Below are 16135 nucleotides of genomic sequence, written 5' to 3'. Positions count from 1 at the left end.
AATGTACCATTTTTTTTATCGCGTGAAAATTTCGTTGCATGGTGCGCGCGCATCGTAAAAATACACTCTGATTTTTTTTTACATAACGTTCCTAAAGAAGGATAATTAAAAAAAAATAATTGTAGTAATTCTTCGGGGTATGTGAATCTTAGGTTTGTCTAGACGCGGCCTCGACGGGAGTCCTTTTTTTTCCGCGCACGCGCCTTCGGTCGTGCAGGGAGTTAGTTGTTTTTTGGTTGGCGAGACTGTGGAAAGTGTGCGAGGGGAGTGCGAAAAGCAGGGGAGCGGGTAGGGGCGGCCAGGAGAGAGCGGCCTCCCCCGCTCAGTGCGTGGCGCGTCGCCGGAGGGGACGGTGTGGCTGGCGGCGCACGCTCAGGCGGTCCAATGAGGCGCGGACATGCTCGTGTGACGCCGTCAGGTGAGCGACGCGCGCTTTATTTTTAGCACACTTCACCGGAGTTTCGTTTGTGATGCAGTAGAATCACCAGGGCACGCCAAGGGTCATGAATTTTTTTTTTTGCGAAAAATATCTTATCTCTAGGGGCAGGCATTTTTCGCGGAAAAGATCCGAGTGCCTATTAGACTGCAACAAGGTATACCGGCGCCTGCGGTTTCTTCCTCGTGATTGGCGGCCGTCTGCGAGAGTTGTCGTTGCCTTATTTGACCGAGTCACTCAGGACGCGTTTGCTTCCGCACGGAATCATTGTGATTGGTGTTGTTACAATCGATATGTACCTGGGAGAAACTCGCCCAATCACGAAACACAGACGATGATACAGTGTTTTAACTTTCATCTGGTCTCGAAATCTTTTCGCGAAATCTGCATGCCCCTACTTATCTCTTATTGACCTGCAATATGGTGTACCTGTGCTAGCGATTGTTTCCTTGTAATTGACGGCCGTCTCCACAGAAGCCATTGCCCTGTTTTGTTCGGGCCATTCAGGACGCGTTTTGGATGGTTGTGATTGGTGTGCTGACCTTAAGAGAAACCCAGCCAGCCTCGAAAAGCAGACAATGCCACAAAGTTTTTAATACATCTGGCCCGGAGCATGCCTGTTCTGAGTTGTACTGTTTCGCTAAGGTTATTTGCCTAGTAGCACCGTAGCAAACAATTCGCGTTATTTACCGGTTCTAGGCTAGAATTGATGACCTCGAGTGTTGTTTGCTGCTGCCACATTTAACCCCTCTCGTTGTCGCACATGATTCGTTAAGATGATTTTAAGGGGCTTGTCGCCAGCTTATAGTCCTTCAAGGAGTTTCAAGTAATCTGTGCTCCAATGACACGGGTCATTCAATGAATCAATATTTACACCAAAACGCCTGAAACCAAACAATAATAACGCGAATTTACTAGGCCCCTACGTACGACTGGAGGAAGGAATAAATGGCGCTTTCATTTGGTAGAAAAGCAGAATGGAAGCGCACGCACAACTGCTTCCCTTTAATAACCAAACACCGAAACACTAAATTTCCGCGGTATATTTCCCCACCATTTTGCCTTTTAAACATTATTTGTGCGTTTAGTTTTCCCTTGTGTAATTATACCAACGTAATGTGTGCACAAATAAAATGTACAGCCATTTGGTAGGGTCAGATATTTTTCACGGAAAAAAAAAAATGAATTCTAACACTCATTAGAATGCAATAATTAGATAGTTAAAAAAAATCGCGGATTTATTTCGAGAAACCCAGATAAGTTTGCTTTTTTTTTTTTTGCTGCTTCTGCGATTTGTTCACAATTTGTCGGAAGGACTCTGAGCCAATGTAAAACCTTCAAGAAAATAATTTCGAATCAAGAGCATCCCAGTTAACAGTTGTCACAACTCAGTATAACCAATTAGCAGGAGCAGGCATTTTTCGCGAAAGATTCTGAACGCCCATTAGACTGCAACAAGGTAAACCTGCTCCAGCGGTTTCTGCCTTGTGATTGGCGGCCGTCGGCAAGAGAAACAGTTGCCCTATTTGACGAGGCCATTCATGAGGCGTTTTCTTCAACAATGGATGGCTGTTATTCGTGCACAGTAAACATGTACCTCAAAGAAGCTCAACCAATCACAAAACACAGACGAAGATACAGTGTTTTAACTGTTAGCTAGTCTCAAAGTATTTCTTTTAAAAATAAATTTTCCGTTAAATAGTTTAAAAATCAGCTTTAGGGTAGGCAGATTCCGAGTGTTTCGTGTCAAACAGGAAGATAACTAAGAATGGTGATCCTTCGCAAAGAAAGTTTTACTTTTTTGGACTTCAGGTTGCTTTGTCTATGTTTGCTTCAGTAGACCGAATTCTAAATAATTTTGCTTCTATGATTTCGTGTTTTATCATTGTTTTTAATAAAATGATATTATATCTATGGTAAATTATTTAAAAATAATTTAAAATTTTTATAAGTGTAATAAATATTTTTTTTTACTTTAAGGCCACTTTTATGTCAACTCTAGGATTAACTTAAATCATGTAATCGTGTTGTATACAGTTTTAAATGTATTGTTCGTGTGTAGTCTTTGTCGTGTATTACTTACTTTTTTGTGTATCATACATAAATCAGTAGAAAATCAGTTTCCCCACTATCCTCTTAACCTGAGATTTTTAGGGTTAAGGTAAATCCAAATTTGTAAAACACTTTAACATTAACGGTAGTTTTATTATGAATTCATCTAATGTAATGAGAAAAACATGAAATTATGTAAGCAAAATAATTTACGATACTACCCTCTTAATTGATTTTCCTACTGGCTTTGTGCGTTGAAAGAAGCTTGTGTGACTGTTCAAAGGGCAAAAGAGAACGTAACCGATTTATTATAAGGTCCATTTACTTTTCGCGAAAATGAAAAAAAAATCGCATTTCGTTATGTCAGGTGGACGTGGAGGCCAGCGAAAAAGAGCTCTGTTGTCTCGACCATTACGGCCAATCCAACGGTCAGGGACTTTGACGTTCAACCACTCTCCAATGGTGAGGGGCTCCATCTTTTTTCCAAATAAGGTTTACAGGATCACCCTCTACTTATTGGGGAAAAAGCCAATCTTTCAACATAGGTGGCGCTGCAAGCGAGAGAACAACAAAGCAGTATTCGCGTATGGGCTTATCTAAAACTGTTTGAGTTACTCTTTCATTGTGATCGTGAACCAATTATACTCTACAACGCTTACAGTTGATACTATTAAAATTTATAATTGGGATATTTTATGGACATACTGTATTTCTCCTTACTCCAGTACGGATAAGGTATAGTTTTTCGTAGACATACTTGACCTTAAATATGTTTGCATTTTATCATCTTCTTCTAGTGATAGTATCTAGCTTTGACGGCAGTCAACACACAGCCTATCTCTCCTCCGGTATTAGAAAGGCCGGTGCCACACTATGCGGTTGAAGCGGAGTGGTTGTAATTTCTCCTCAACGATTTTCATCTTGATCAAATGTTTACATGTTCGAATTTGATAAATTTACGTGGTGAATTCTTGAGAGACCTGCATTGTGCACGCTTAAGAAAAGTTCTCTAGAGAACATTCAGTGAAAAAACGCTGCGGAAATTTTAGTCGCAGCAGCAGAAACGCATATTGTGACGCTGGCCTGACAACTTATATTCCAAACTCGTGGTCAAATGTAACACGAGAAAGTTGGGTCCCTGACTGTCACAACTTTATCACCTCAATGATTAGCGAGGAAAAGCCGTGTTTTCAATTATGTGCGAATAACCAGGAGTAGCCTATACGAAACCAAATACACTCGTGACCAATACCAGATAGTTCTATCAAATCAACACAGGCGAGAATGCGACACCTGACTTTGCGGCCAAAGGTGACAAGAAATATTGTAAATCAAATTTTTTAATCAGTATTTTGCTGTCACATATTTTTCGCTTCTGTTAGAAAATTAACAGCAATTGAGATATTTTTACTATAAATTTCTCAAGGAATAAAAACTTATTATAAGAACCAAGAAAGTTTTTAATTTAAATATTGTTAGTATCAAAACATAAAAAATAAAAGTAAGTCTTTCAGTACTCGCTGGAGATGTGTCAAATTTAACCTCAATAACGAACATATTCACGTGTTTTAATTTTTCACATACATTTTAATACGAATCTCTGCCACAAAATTTAACGCAGAATTCTTTTAAATAATGCCAAACGTGACAAATATACGCAAAAATTTTTTCAACTACATTTCTGGACGCGAATCGTACTTCATTTCAGAATCCGCCGCTAGGATTCGCTGCTGGAGCAGCTACGTCAAATATCGAATTATTTCATTTGCATGCCAAAATTTTAAACTATATAATGAAACGGCTCCGATAAAAGCGAGAAAGACTTGAGAAAAATATGAAAGTCAGCTGTAGGACATGATTTTCAACAAGATATTCGATTAAATCACTTCTCGTCTTGATAAATTCACCAAACAGTTTATACTTTAAAATTTCTCTTTGGCTTTATTAACTTTAGTTATCGCCATCTACCACAGATGGCAGTACCATATTACACATTTCCGTTCCATCTTTTGTTCCCTTCACGAAATTACTCCTACCAAATGCCGTATACTGAGAGCTTTGATGTTACACCTAAAAATATGTTTATAATACCCAGATTAAGATAATGTTGACAACTATTTTAAATAAATATGATTCCAATAATGCACTTTTCGTCTATTGGGTCTGTGTGACAACTCCAGGTTTGTCGCACAATCCTCTTGGAGCTGTATTGTATTATCCTACAGCATATTTGACGAAACCCCTGACATCAATGTCGGTCAATATGCATACTTAAAACCCGGAGCAAAAGTAATACGCGAAATAATTGTGATTACGCGCACTCATCCAAGTAGGTAAGCAATATTCACGTCGGTTGACTCAAGTTCGACTATCGATTTTTATGAAAGCATTTCGACAAGATCATTTAAATTTTCGCAAAACAAATTTCATAAATACATCACTGCCTAGATATACACAATTATTTCCAACATGTATGTAAAACCGCGAATTTTTCCGGTATATAGCCATTAGGCATGCCAGTGCCAGAGTTTTCTTCCTTGTGATTGGCGGCCGTCTGCAAGAGAACCGATTGCTTTGTTTGGCCGGGCCATTCAGGATGCGTTTGTTTCCGCACTGAATTGCTGTGATTCGTGGATCAACAGTAAACATGTACCTGATAGATAGTGACCGGAAAAATTCGCGGGTTCAATGACCTGTAGGATGAACTCCATAGTTATACGTACTCTCGGTCAAATGTCACCAACCCATTGGCTGCTGTCTTGTGAGACGCCCCAACGTAGCAGCCTGTGATTCGATAAAGCGTTGGTTGGGTGTTTCTCATTGGCCCAGAGTCATCCAGGTGAGTTGTGAGCCAATAGCAGAGACAGCACTAAGGTATAGCTATTTGTATTTTAGCCTATCCCAAAATTAATTCTTGAATTTTTCCGGTCTCTACTGATAGATAGAGACCGGAAAAATTCGCGATTTGAATTACCTATAGGAAAGACTCCATGAGCCTCTATGCACTAGGGAAGATTACACATGCCCATTGGTTGCTGACTCGTGACACCTGATAACTGGAATGCTCGTGATTCGTTACTTATTTTTTTAAAGGTTTTTAATTGGCCCATAAAACTATGGCCCAATCAGTCAAGCAGCAAAAAGGCAGACGTATGTGGATTCTAGTCTATCGCGAAATAAATTCGCGAATTTTTCCGGTCTCTACTGATAGAAACTCCGCCAATAACAAAAGACAGACAATGTTACATTGTTTTGACAATCGGCTAGTCTCAATTTTTTTTTGCGAAAAATACATTTCCATATCAATGAGTTAACATTCAGCTCTTGTGTAGGCATATTCCGAGTGATTTTTGTCACAACACAATGATAGCTAAAAATGGTGATCTAAAGCGGTGAAAGTTTTAGTTTGTTGGGCTTCAATATTCTTTGCTTAAGTGGATAATATTCTAAATTATTTTGCTTCCATAATTTAGCGTTATATCATTATTTTAAAAACTAATAAAAGCTATAGTAAATTGTTTATAAATTTATAATTATTTATTAGAGTGATTTTATAAAATTAAAGGCTAATTTTGTTAACCTAAGCATGAACTTAAATAATGTAAACGTGATGTATAATTAGAGTTTTAAATGTTTCGTTTGCGTTTTGCATTTGTTGCGTATTACTTAATTTTTGTATATCATTCATAAATCAGTAAAAAAAAATAATTTCCCATAATCCTATCAATTTAAAATTTTAAGGGTTTTGGGAAATCCTACTAAATAAAACACTTTAACATTAACGATGGTTATATTATGGAATTATTTAACTTATTTTTCACTTCGTTCTGCGTAGTAGAAAAACTGAAGTTTGTTATAAATCGCCGTATATTTTGTACTGAAATTAGCCATTAAGTAATAGTTGTAAATAACTAATGACGTAATGAGATATGCGTGAAACCTCAATTACTGTATTTATTCCTTGTGTTTATAATGAAGGGTCACAAAAAACTATGCTAAGCTAATTATGTTATTATGGGTATTTTTCTCACAATCCTTTATGATTTTTCCTTTTTAAATTAATGTCAGCAAAAAATATTTCTATAACATGATTTATACATTTGTATGGACTGAAGATGGCTTACTTTCTATTGATACTAGGAATAGCATGAAAATCCCCACGACTCTTTATCTCACCTGGGACTAAAATCCAGCCCTATTAGCAACGTGAACTACCGGCCTAACCAACTCTTCTCGCAGATATATAGCTAGCGATTAAATAAACTACCTACCATTATTAAATTGATTTTATATTGTTCGTGTAAAACGCTGCGCTCAAATGCTTAGCCGACATAAATTATTGCATCAGAAATTCCCGTTGTCCAAGATAATAACTTAATACTGCAGTAAAGAATAAATATTTTATCTCACCATTTTGTTTTAGCAATTAAGAGTATGATTTTTTTACATCCCATTCTCTTTCAATTATTCCAGCGTGTATGCAGTAATCCTTTGCCCGTTCATAATTTTAACATAACGGAAAAGCTGCAAAAAAAATCTTCCACTGGAATTAGATGAGATTCATGATGTAAGCCTTCTTCGTGCAATCGTTAATAAGTCTGCTTTAGCGAATGTTTCATTAAAGCATTATCATTTTAAGCTTGAATTTAAATAAACACATCACACGAAAATATTTTAATGTTTGAAAACTAAGCACTTTTTAAAGTTAACCTCTCAAAGATCTAAAAAAACATGTAGGATTATTGGGGTCCATACAATCTGGTTGTTAAACCACATAACAAAAAAAAAAGATACCTTAATACATGCGGTAGATATATTTAGATAATTTGCGTATGCAGACTCAATATGTGTTTTTTGTAAATTGCACTTATTATTGAAATTATATAAAAATTTATTTTTCAATGTTTGATAAACGACACAAATAATTATTTGTATACCAATTAATGGTTGGCTGGAAAAAGTAGGTAATGAACAGAAATGACAAAATAAATGTATTTTGCTTTCGTTAATGAGACAAAGCTTTACTAACCAATTTTTTTTAAAAATCTAGAAACAACTGTAAAGATTACTGTGCAAATTCTTACTTATTCCAGACCCACAACATATTATTTTTGTCTTGGTACCAGAACATTAACGTTTTTATTCATCCCACGAACTTATTTTAAAATGTTCCAGTTATGATTTATATTCATAAAGAAAAAAGTTGCACACTTCGTAAAATTTTCTCAACTAACTTCATTACGATTTTTTACTCTAGAAACCTATTATTTTTTTCTGCTTAAATATGAAACATTTATTATTAATCACTTTTAAAATTGTAATAATCATTTCAGAAATATCGTATATTTTATCTTTTAAAATGACAAAGAAATTGAGAGCAGAATATTTATTTACTAGAACAATACCTAAAATATTTGTATGAAATTTTAAAAGAGTTTTGTAAAAGAGTTTTTTAAAAGAGATTTTATAATCTCCTTACGTTAAAACCATTATATATATATTTATTTGTATGAATGAATTATATTTTGTTAAAAACTTTTCTACATTGCACCTTGATTATTTTTAAAATAGGCCTCTAATAAAAAACACAGTTTGTTACAAAACCTTTTTATAATAACTTGATAATCTATATATTCTGTTTCATATGATATTTTAGTTACTGTTTAATAATTAAATAAACAATTTTATTAAATTTGTACTGCCTGGTATCAAACCGCGGGCGAATATCTATCGAATCATTCATTACATCAAGAGGTGGACTTTTTTTTCAATTTAATTTGTTCTGAATTTCCTGGTCAGTAATAACGAATTTCCAAGATGGGGGTCAATATGTCATCATTGGCTTACGGGAGGCTGGTAAATAATGAATTTTAGTCTATTTTAGGATTTTTACTATGTTTTATTAAATAAGTGTTTTTACCTGAAATTATTTTTTTTATGTATAACGAATCGAACCAAGCACTGTATGCGATCGAATCTACCATTATTTTAACGAGTGATGTTTCTGATAATTTTTTGAAATTTTTCAGAATTTATAGCTTAATATATACAGATTTTCAAGATGGTGGCCAAGACGGCCACAAGATGGTGGATGCCACAGTCATAAAGAATTACTACACTATAGCGATTTAAAACTAAACTAATATGGAGCATTTTATTTGGAGTAACATTTAATTCGTGAATTTCTGCTAGTAAATCAGCACTTGCCATTTTTTTTACCAGGTGGACTTAAAAAATAAACAACCATTACTCAGTCAAATAATACATCATGAGTAGAGACTTGAAAAATTCGCGCTTTCGATGACCTCTAGGGTAGACTCCACAACCCTCTACATACTCAGGCAAATGCCACTTGCTCATCGGCTATTGACTCGTGACACTGGTGAACTGGGACGCTTGCGATTCGATACTTTTTTGGTTGAAGGTTTCCCATTGGCTAAAAGTCCTTCAGATAAACTGTAAGCCAATCACAGAAGCAATATAAATGTACAGTTCTTTGTATTCTAGCATATTGTGAAATGAATCCGCGAATTTTTCCGGTCTCTAATCAAGAGACATCTGTGAAGCACAAACATGCAAGACGAACTTCCTTCACCTTAGTGTCTAGCGACGCCATCCTTTTTTTGCGATCGTTAGTGAGCATCCCGCATCCCACATAAAAGAACTAAGCAATATTTACCTGTAAGCAACATGTGGTTTCATCTGTTGACAATAATCGACACTACTTCAAACAGGTTATTTTGCATGAGATAAATTAACTCTCACTACTGAATGGTGCTATTGTAGTCAGTTAGAGCCAAGTAGTCTCGTAACCACGTAGCCTCGTGTCTTTTAGCTACGTAGTACTGTAGCCTCGCAATCTCGTTAATTTGTGATCTGGAAGCTTCGTAGTCCTATAGCCTCGCGATCACGTAACCTTGAAGACTCGCAATCGCATAGTCTTGTAACCTCATGGCTCGTAGTCACGTAGTCATGATGCCTTGGAGCCTCGTAGACTTGAAGCTACGTAAGCAAGTAGCCTTGTAATCTTATAACATAATGCTATTGAAGCAGTTGGAGCAAAAGAGAAAATTCCGTCGAAGATAGATGCGGCAATTGGTTCCTTGTAGACGTGTAGCTTCGTAGTCAAGTTATCATGTTTACATGCAGTTCTGTAGTATCGTAGCTTCGTAGCCTCTTGGTCTTGTAGTCAAATAGCGCAAGGCCTAAAACTATTCGGAGACAAATACTTTTGACATGAATGATTGATGGAGCCATAGACAGTTGGAGCATTTGTAGCTGTGGAATTTTGGAGCTTTGGAGCTGTTGAAGCTTTGGAGCTATTAGAGCTTTGGATCAATTTGGAGCTGTTGGAGCGGTTGGTGATATCTTTGAATATATATACTGTATAGAAGTCGCCAGCCCAGGTTAAAACTTCTAATACGGTTTTGAGGTAGTTGGTTAATTCACCGCCGCAATCGCCACCATCTCTAGGGCATCGACTTGTGGTGGTCCCTAGCGGACAAGTCTCGAACTCTTCAAACACCCCTTCCCCCTCCCGTTGAACGACGTTGAGCTGCAGTGAATGATGGAAGAGGGGAGCGGGGAATGACAGCGGGCGACAGCGCTGCGCTCTAACGTGTAAATAACAACTAAGACGATACAGGGCGTTACGGCAGCGCACTGCAGCGGTGAATTTCCCAAGCTGCTCATCATAAGCTTCTGAAAAACGTAGAGTAAATCCTATCCACTCGCGACTTCTATACAGTATATATATTCAAAGGTGATATTAACCTTTTGGAGCATTTGGAGCTGTTGGAGCTTTGGAACAATTTGGAGCTGTTGGAGCATTTTGAGTATTTGGAGCTGTTGGAGGGTTTGGAGCTGTTGGAGCATTTTGAGCTTTTGGAGCAATTAGAGCTGTTGGAGCGTTTGGTGCTGTTGGAGCTTTGGAGCTGATGGAGCGTTTGGAGCTGTTGGAGCTTTTGGAGCGTTTGGAGCTGTTGGAGCTTTGGATCATTGTAGCATTGGAGCTGTTGGAGCTGTTGGAGCTATTAGAGCATTTGGTGCTGTTGGAGCATTTGGAGCTGTTGGAGCTTTAGAGTATTTGGAGCTGTTGGCGCTATTGGAGCATTTGGAGCTGTTGGAGCATTTGGAGATGTTGGAGCATTTGGAGTAATTGGAGCTGTTGGAGTATTAAAGCTTTTTGGAGCATTTGGAGCTGATGGAGCTGTTGGAGCATTTGGAGCATTTGGAGCTGTTGGAGCTATTGGAGCATTTGGAGCTGTTGGAGCATTTGGAGCTGGTTGGTCTCTGTCTAGTATAAACCGATTGGAGCTAAGAATTAGTCATTTTACGCCTATGCGGGGCTAAATATTTATGATTGCTGGCTTTCGCAAGTGATCCTGTAGTAAAATATAGATTATGTAATAAATATTATGTTTGTGAAAGAACTTGAGGTGTTTTATTTTCGAACCTGTCATTTTTAAGGTATTTTTACATTAATTTGTTTTGTATCGACCAAGGATCTAACCAAGTTTCGAATCAATCATCACTTGAATGAGTGAATTTTTTGATGAATTTTGGAATTTTTCCCGAATTTATAGCAATAAATTTACGGATTTTCAAGATGGCGGCCATAACGCGAATTGCAACATTAATAGGATCCAAAATGGTGGTCGTAACGTAAAGTGTAACGATGACATCCTATTCAAACAAGATGGCGGGCGTAATGAAATATATGACATTTATATAATCCAATATGGCGACCGTAACGATAAGTGCAACAGTGGTTTTTAAGTAATATTTTATTAAATTTTTATTACTCAATTCGATTTATTAATTTTTTATGATTTTTAAATATTTTCCCGTTTTTCTAACATACAAATTACGGATTTTCAAGAAGGCGGAAATGACGTCATACTAGGTGACGATATATGCTATGAAATAAGTGGCGGGGGTCAGTCTGCCAGCAGCCACCGTGAGGGAAGGATCAGTCGCCATTTTTATTTTTTTGCCCTCACTGGGTTTGAACCGAGGACTCCGAGCTCCAAGCCATAAAAGTTTGTTTTTTAAATTTTTATTAAAATGTTTTTAATTGAATTTTTTTATAAATTAAAAAAAATTCTTTAAAATCGAATAATAAATAAAGATTTTTTAGATGGCGAGCGTAACGGAAATTGCAACGGTGTCGTCATAATCCAAGATGGCGGTCATGGTATCCTTATTCCTAGAAATGGCTTATCGGAGGCTGTAGACATGGATGCTTAAGCCGTTTTTAGGATTTTGATTTATTTCTAAGGCAAAACGACTTTTGAGGTTTTTCGAAATCCTAATTTTTGAATTGTGGAATTTTTTGAGGTTTTTTTGGCGATATTTTTTTTTTTCCAAAAAATGAACATTTTGGCGAATTTAAAGGAATTTTTGGCAAATTTTGGATAAATTTTTGGCACATTTTGAAGGTCAAAGGTCAAGGTCAAGGTCAAAGGTCAAATTCACTGTAATCCAAGATGCCTGCGTGACGTCACAATCCAATATGGCGGACCGGCTCAAGCTCCACGCGCCAGCGCCTGGCGCTGGAGCCCCATTCACATACTACTGAAGGAGTTCTATATTTTTCAATTATTTTTTTTGACTGGGAGGACTTATGTAATGTTCACTTAAATACTGTTGTTTTAAAAGACGTGTAATTTTCGTAAACAAGAATGTTTTAAGTTATTAATCATAATCAGCGTCTTATATCCAGCGGTGTGTTACTGAATTGCAACCCCCTAAGAAGTATTGGAACTCATGATAGTTTAATGTTTCGCTATCAAACCTGATAAATGCTGCTACTTATAAATCCATTTAGTGACGTTAATTTTTGACTTGGATATTTTTAATGTGACTAGATACTGAACAAAGTGTATTAATGAAAAATACACTGAATATATATTCCGCAATACCCGGTTTTGATTCCATGTCGTTTCATTCTTATTTCGGTCATTATTTTAGTAAATAATGTAAAATTCTTAGTTAAGATAATTACTACCTTACCTTCATATTGCTACGAACGTGAGCAAGGCCGCGTCACGCGCAGGTGCAGAGCTAGCTAGCTGACATCATGCGGCCGCGCAACATGAGAGGTTCCGCGCGCACCTGGGTCGCCGCTTCCCCTTCCTTCAGCCCTCAGCTCCCCGCGTGGCGCTGTTAGTTTGACATCCGAAACCTGCCAGCTGTGGAGTTACGCGAGCCGCCGACACGTGTTTTCGAAAGATTTCTGCCGTCGGGTCGGCGCGGAATGACGCGACTCGCCCCAGCCGCGCTCGTGATTTCTGGAAAGCGCCTGGGCTGATATACAATTCGAGAGTTTAGTCAGTCGGAGTTTAGTCGTGAGTTATCCTGCGGCGGAGTTTCCGGGGCGATAGTGCCGCGGGTGAGGCAGAGTGGCAAAGTCCTTGGACGAAGGTTCCAAGGCAGGAGTTCAGTGGAGTCGGGAGTTTTCCCGCGGTGGAGTTTCTGGGCGATAAAGCGGCGAAGTCCCTGGACGAAGGTTCCAGGGCGAAGAGTTCAGTTCCGGGCGATAGTGTCACAGGTGCGGTGGAGTCCCGAGCTCGTTCCGAGCGAGGTGTCGGGCGGATCCTCGGCGAAGGCAAGTGCGTCGGCGGTGGTGGAGTGCGGCGACGGAGTCCCGCGGCGGAGATCCACGAGAGGTGCTGCGGCGAGAGTTGCGCCGGAGGTGCGGCCTCGTGAGGTGTGTGGATTGTTAGAAACGAGCGACTGGGGAAGCAACATTATTTTTTAGTGCAATTGATTATTTGCCATTTTAGAAGATTATTTGTAAGTGACATAAGTGGTGGCCATCAATAAAACTTTGTGTAGTAAAATATATTAATTGGGCTTTCCCTTTACAAACCCGCGATTCGTAACAATATTGTAAAGGAAGAAATGTATTCTGGGCGTTGAAAAGTAATTCGTAATTTATATGGCCGCGATAGAAGTTATTGCACACAGAAATACATAAGATCACATTTGTGTCTATGGAATGGTTTACATTTAAAATTGTATTTCATGTTAGTTCGAACATAATAGCAAATACATTTTTTTCTATGAAATTTCATTGACACACTTAGACATTTTTAATTTTTCACTTGCTCCTAAATGTAAAACAAACATTTCTAGAATAATCATTTTTATTAATACCTTTACCAACTGTGGATGCATATGTATTTTGATATTTTTAATCTTTTTTTAAAATGCATTTCACTCTGTTGTACATGGATATTTGGTTTGCCTTAAAATCTTGCAATTCAATCTGTGACATTCTATTTCTAACCGAAAGGAAATCACTGGATTTAATTAAATACGGATGGTATTTGTGCTACACATCGTAAAAATGTAGTATTTTCGTTGCTCTAGTTTGCAGATATTTTAAACATCCAACCATTTGTAACTACTATATGATATTTCGCGGAAAGAAAATTATTTGCAATGATTGATAGTACCTATATTTTTTAACTGTCCTGGGCTATTTGGTTTTTTGATGCAGATAAAGTGAACGTTTTGTAGTAAATTATGTTACAACAAATTCAGTTTTTAAAAACTAATATATTTATCATTAGTTGAATCATTCTTTTTTTTAGAAAATACTGACGAATTATGTCTCATACTGAGGAGGTTTTAAACATGTAATTGAAACAAAAAAAAAGTATTTCATATATTTTATTTCATACAGTTATTTCGTACACATTTATGAACAACATTTTTATTAAATATTCTGCACGTTAAAATTATTTTTAAAAATGCATTTTTTATCCTAACTTATGTTGGGTGCACACTTTGTAAACCATAATAATTTTAAGAACTTTCTTGAAGTCCTCACAGTTTATTTTTTATCTTTTTTTTAATATTCTTTCTCAAGATTATTATTTTTTCTTGAAACATTTCTACAGTCATAAAAAAAGGTTGTAAATTCAATTCTAATTAAAAATTTATAAGTAATTGTAATAAACCTCTCCAGTCTCATGAGAAATATTTTTATCACTTAAAGTCTTAAACCTTTTTTTTCAACAGAATAAATTTTTTTTCATGTAAGATATGATATACGCTTATAACTCCAAGTCTCAGCAACGCTACATAATATAAGTTGACTGCAAATAAAATCTTACTGTTTCCCAATACTTATTTATACCATCTTTTAAAAACGGACTTTGTTGGCCATGTGAAAATTACTTCGGTCTTTCGATTAAGCGGCGTAGTTACATGGTTTTTCATTATGATTTGCGACCGCAGGAAAACATGGCGGACATTTTTTTTTATGTCCAGTGTGTTTTTCTGTTGTGTTCCCGATGTCCGTACTGGTGCGTACATTCCGTCACAAGGATTACGGACACCTTTTGTTGCTCTTTCGGAGTTCATCGTAATGAAACTAATATTCTTAGGCAACTTTCGCACTTTCAGCGGTGTATGTAAAGTTGGGACGAGATTTTGCGTCCTTCGCGCTGTTCGCGGAAGCATCTCTCTCGGGACCGTGGTAAGTGGTTGATTACGACGCCAAGTATTGCCGGGTCATCACTTGTTCGGTGGTCGGCGGGGGGCGGGGTTAAACCAGAGGACATGCAGCCCCCCCCCTCCCGCCTCCTCCGTCATTCGTTTCTCGCAAACATTCGGCGTGCAAACGGCGACGGTGAAAGGAAATTTCTGGCGGGTTCGTGACAGGCTATTCCAGCGCCGACAATGGACCGTGCTTCCACAATGGAGTCGGGTCTGATGTCGCTCCTACCCACCCCTAAACTCTCCTTCCTCCTTCAACCCAGTTTCCCGTCGTCATCCCAAATCAGTGTTGAGTCGTTAGTGCCCCCCTCCCCTCCCCTCCCAGGGGGTCACCGGGCCAGGCAACCCCCTGGCCCCACGCGACGCGACGCCGCAGCGCCCGACTGCTGGCGTCCGTTTCCAAGAGGAGGACAGACGGGCTGGAATAAAAACAATGGTGCATTATGCGTGACCGCCGGTGCAGAGAATCGCCTACCCTCCCCCCTCTTCCCCTCCCCCTCCCGAGCTCCTCACAATGCTGCCTTTGTCGACGTCGATCGAGGGCCGCGCCGGCTTCTGGCTCCGCGGAGTGAGAAAGCAGACGCACCATCGACGGACGCGGTGACGAACCGATCGTCGGCCGGGCTTGGACCTGGCAGATAAGTGTCCCGTCAATGGTTTACCGGTCGCCTTTCGCAAGCACTGAGAAGACAAGACCATGTCCGAACGGCCAAAATGTCCCCGTTTCGGATGTGAATCGAACCCAGAAACTCGGACCTACCCTCTAGGAGGTCTGATGACTAGACCAAAGTGGTAGGCCAGTGAACCTAAAATAACTAGAAGTTTGTTCCGAACTGAGACCTCGTGATGTTCCGATTTTTAGTACTGACCAAATTATACCCCATAACCTGATTGTTATTTGACTTTATAAATTTTAATCCCATTCTGCGTCGATAGCAGCATATTAAATGAATTTATGACTATATTTTGGGTTATTTAAACTAAAAACATAAAAAAATACGGTAAAAAAAATTTCTTCCGAAAAGTACTAAGAGCGTTCTAAGGATACCCCTATTGACCTTATTAACTCACTTTGAAATTTTTTTATCTCCCTTTTGGCCTTAGTATATCAACAACCCCTAGAAAGAATTACCTCAT

The 16135-nt window shown here is 38.2% G+C and overlaps 1 long non-coding RNA gene across 1 annotated transcript in view; it reads left to right on the top strand.

The window, feature by feature from the left end:
• Positions 1-333: 333 nt before the first annotated feature.
• The window catches only part of LOC134541892 (uncharacterized), a 76003-nt gene continuing 60201 nt past the window's right edge, over positions 334-16135 (top strand). The window contains exon 1 of the long non-coding RNA XR_010076697.1: positions 334-418. This is a non-coding gene — a long non-coding RNA (uncharacterized LOC134541892). The remainder of the gene's footprint in view (positions 419-16135) is intronic.

The sequence above is a fragment of the Bacillus rossius genome (assembly GCF_032445375.1).
Source record: "Bacillus rossius redtenbacheri isolate Brsri chromosome 4 unlocalized genomic scaffold, Brsri_v3 Brsri_v3_scf4_2, whole genome shotgun sequence".
Taxonomy (NCBI): domain Eukaryota; kingdom Metazoa; phylum Arthropoda; class Insecta; order Phasmatodea; family Bacillidae; genus Bacillus; species Bacillus rossius.
The sequence above is the reverse complement of the archived record's forward strand: the minus strand, read 5'-3'. Positions and strand labels throughout refer to the sequence as shown.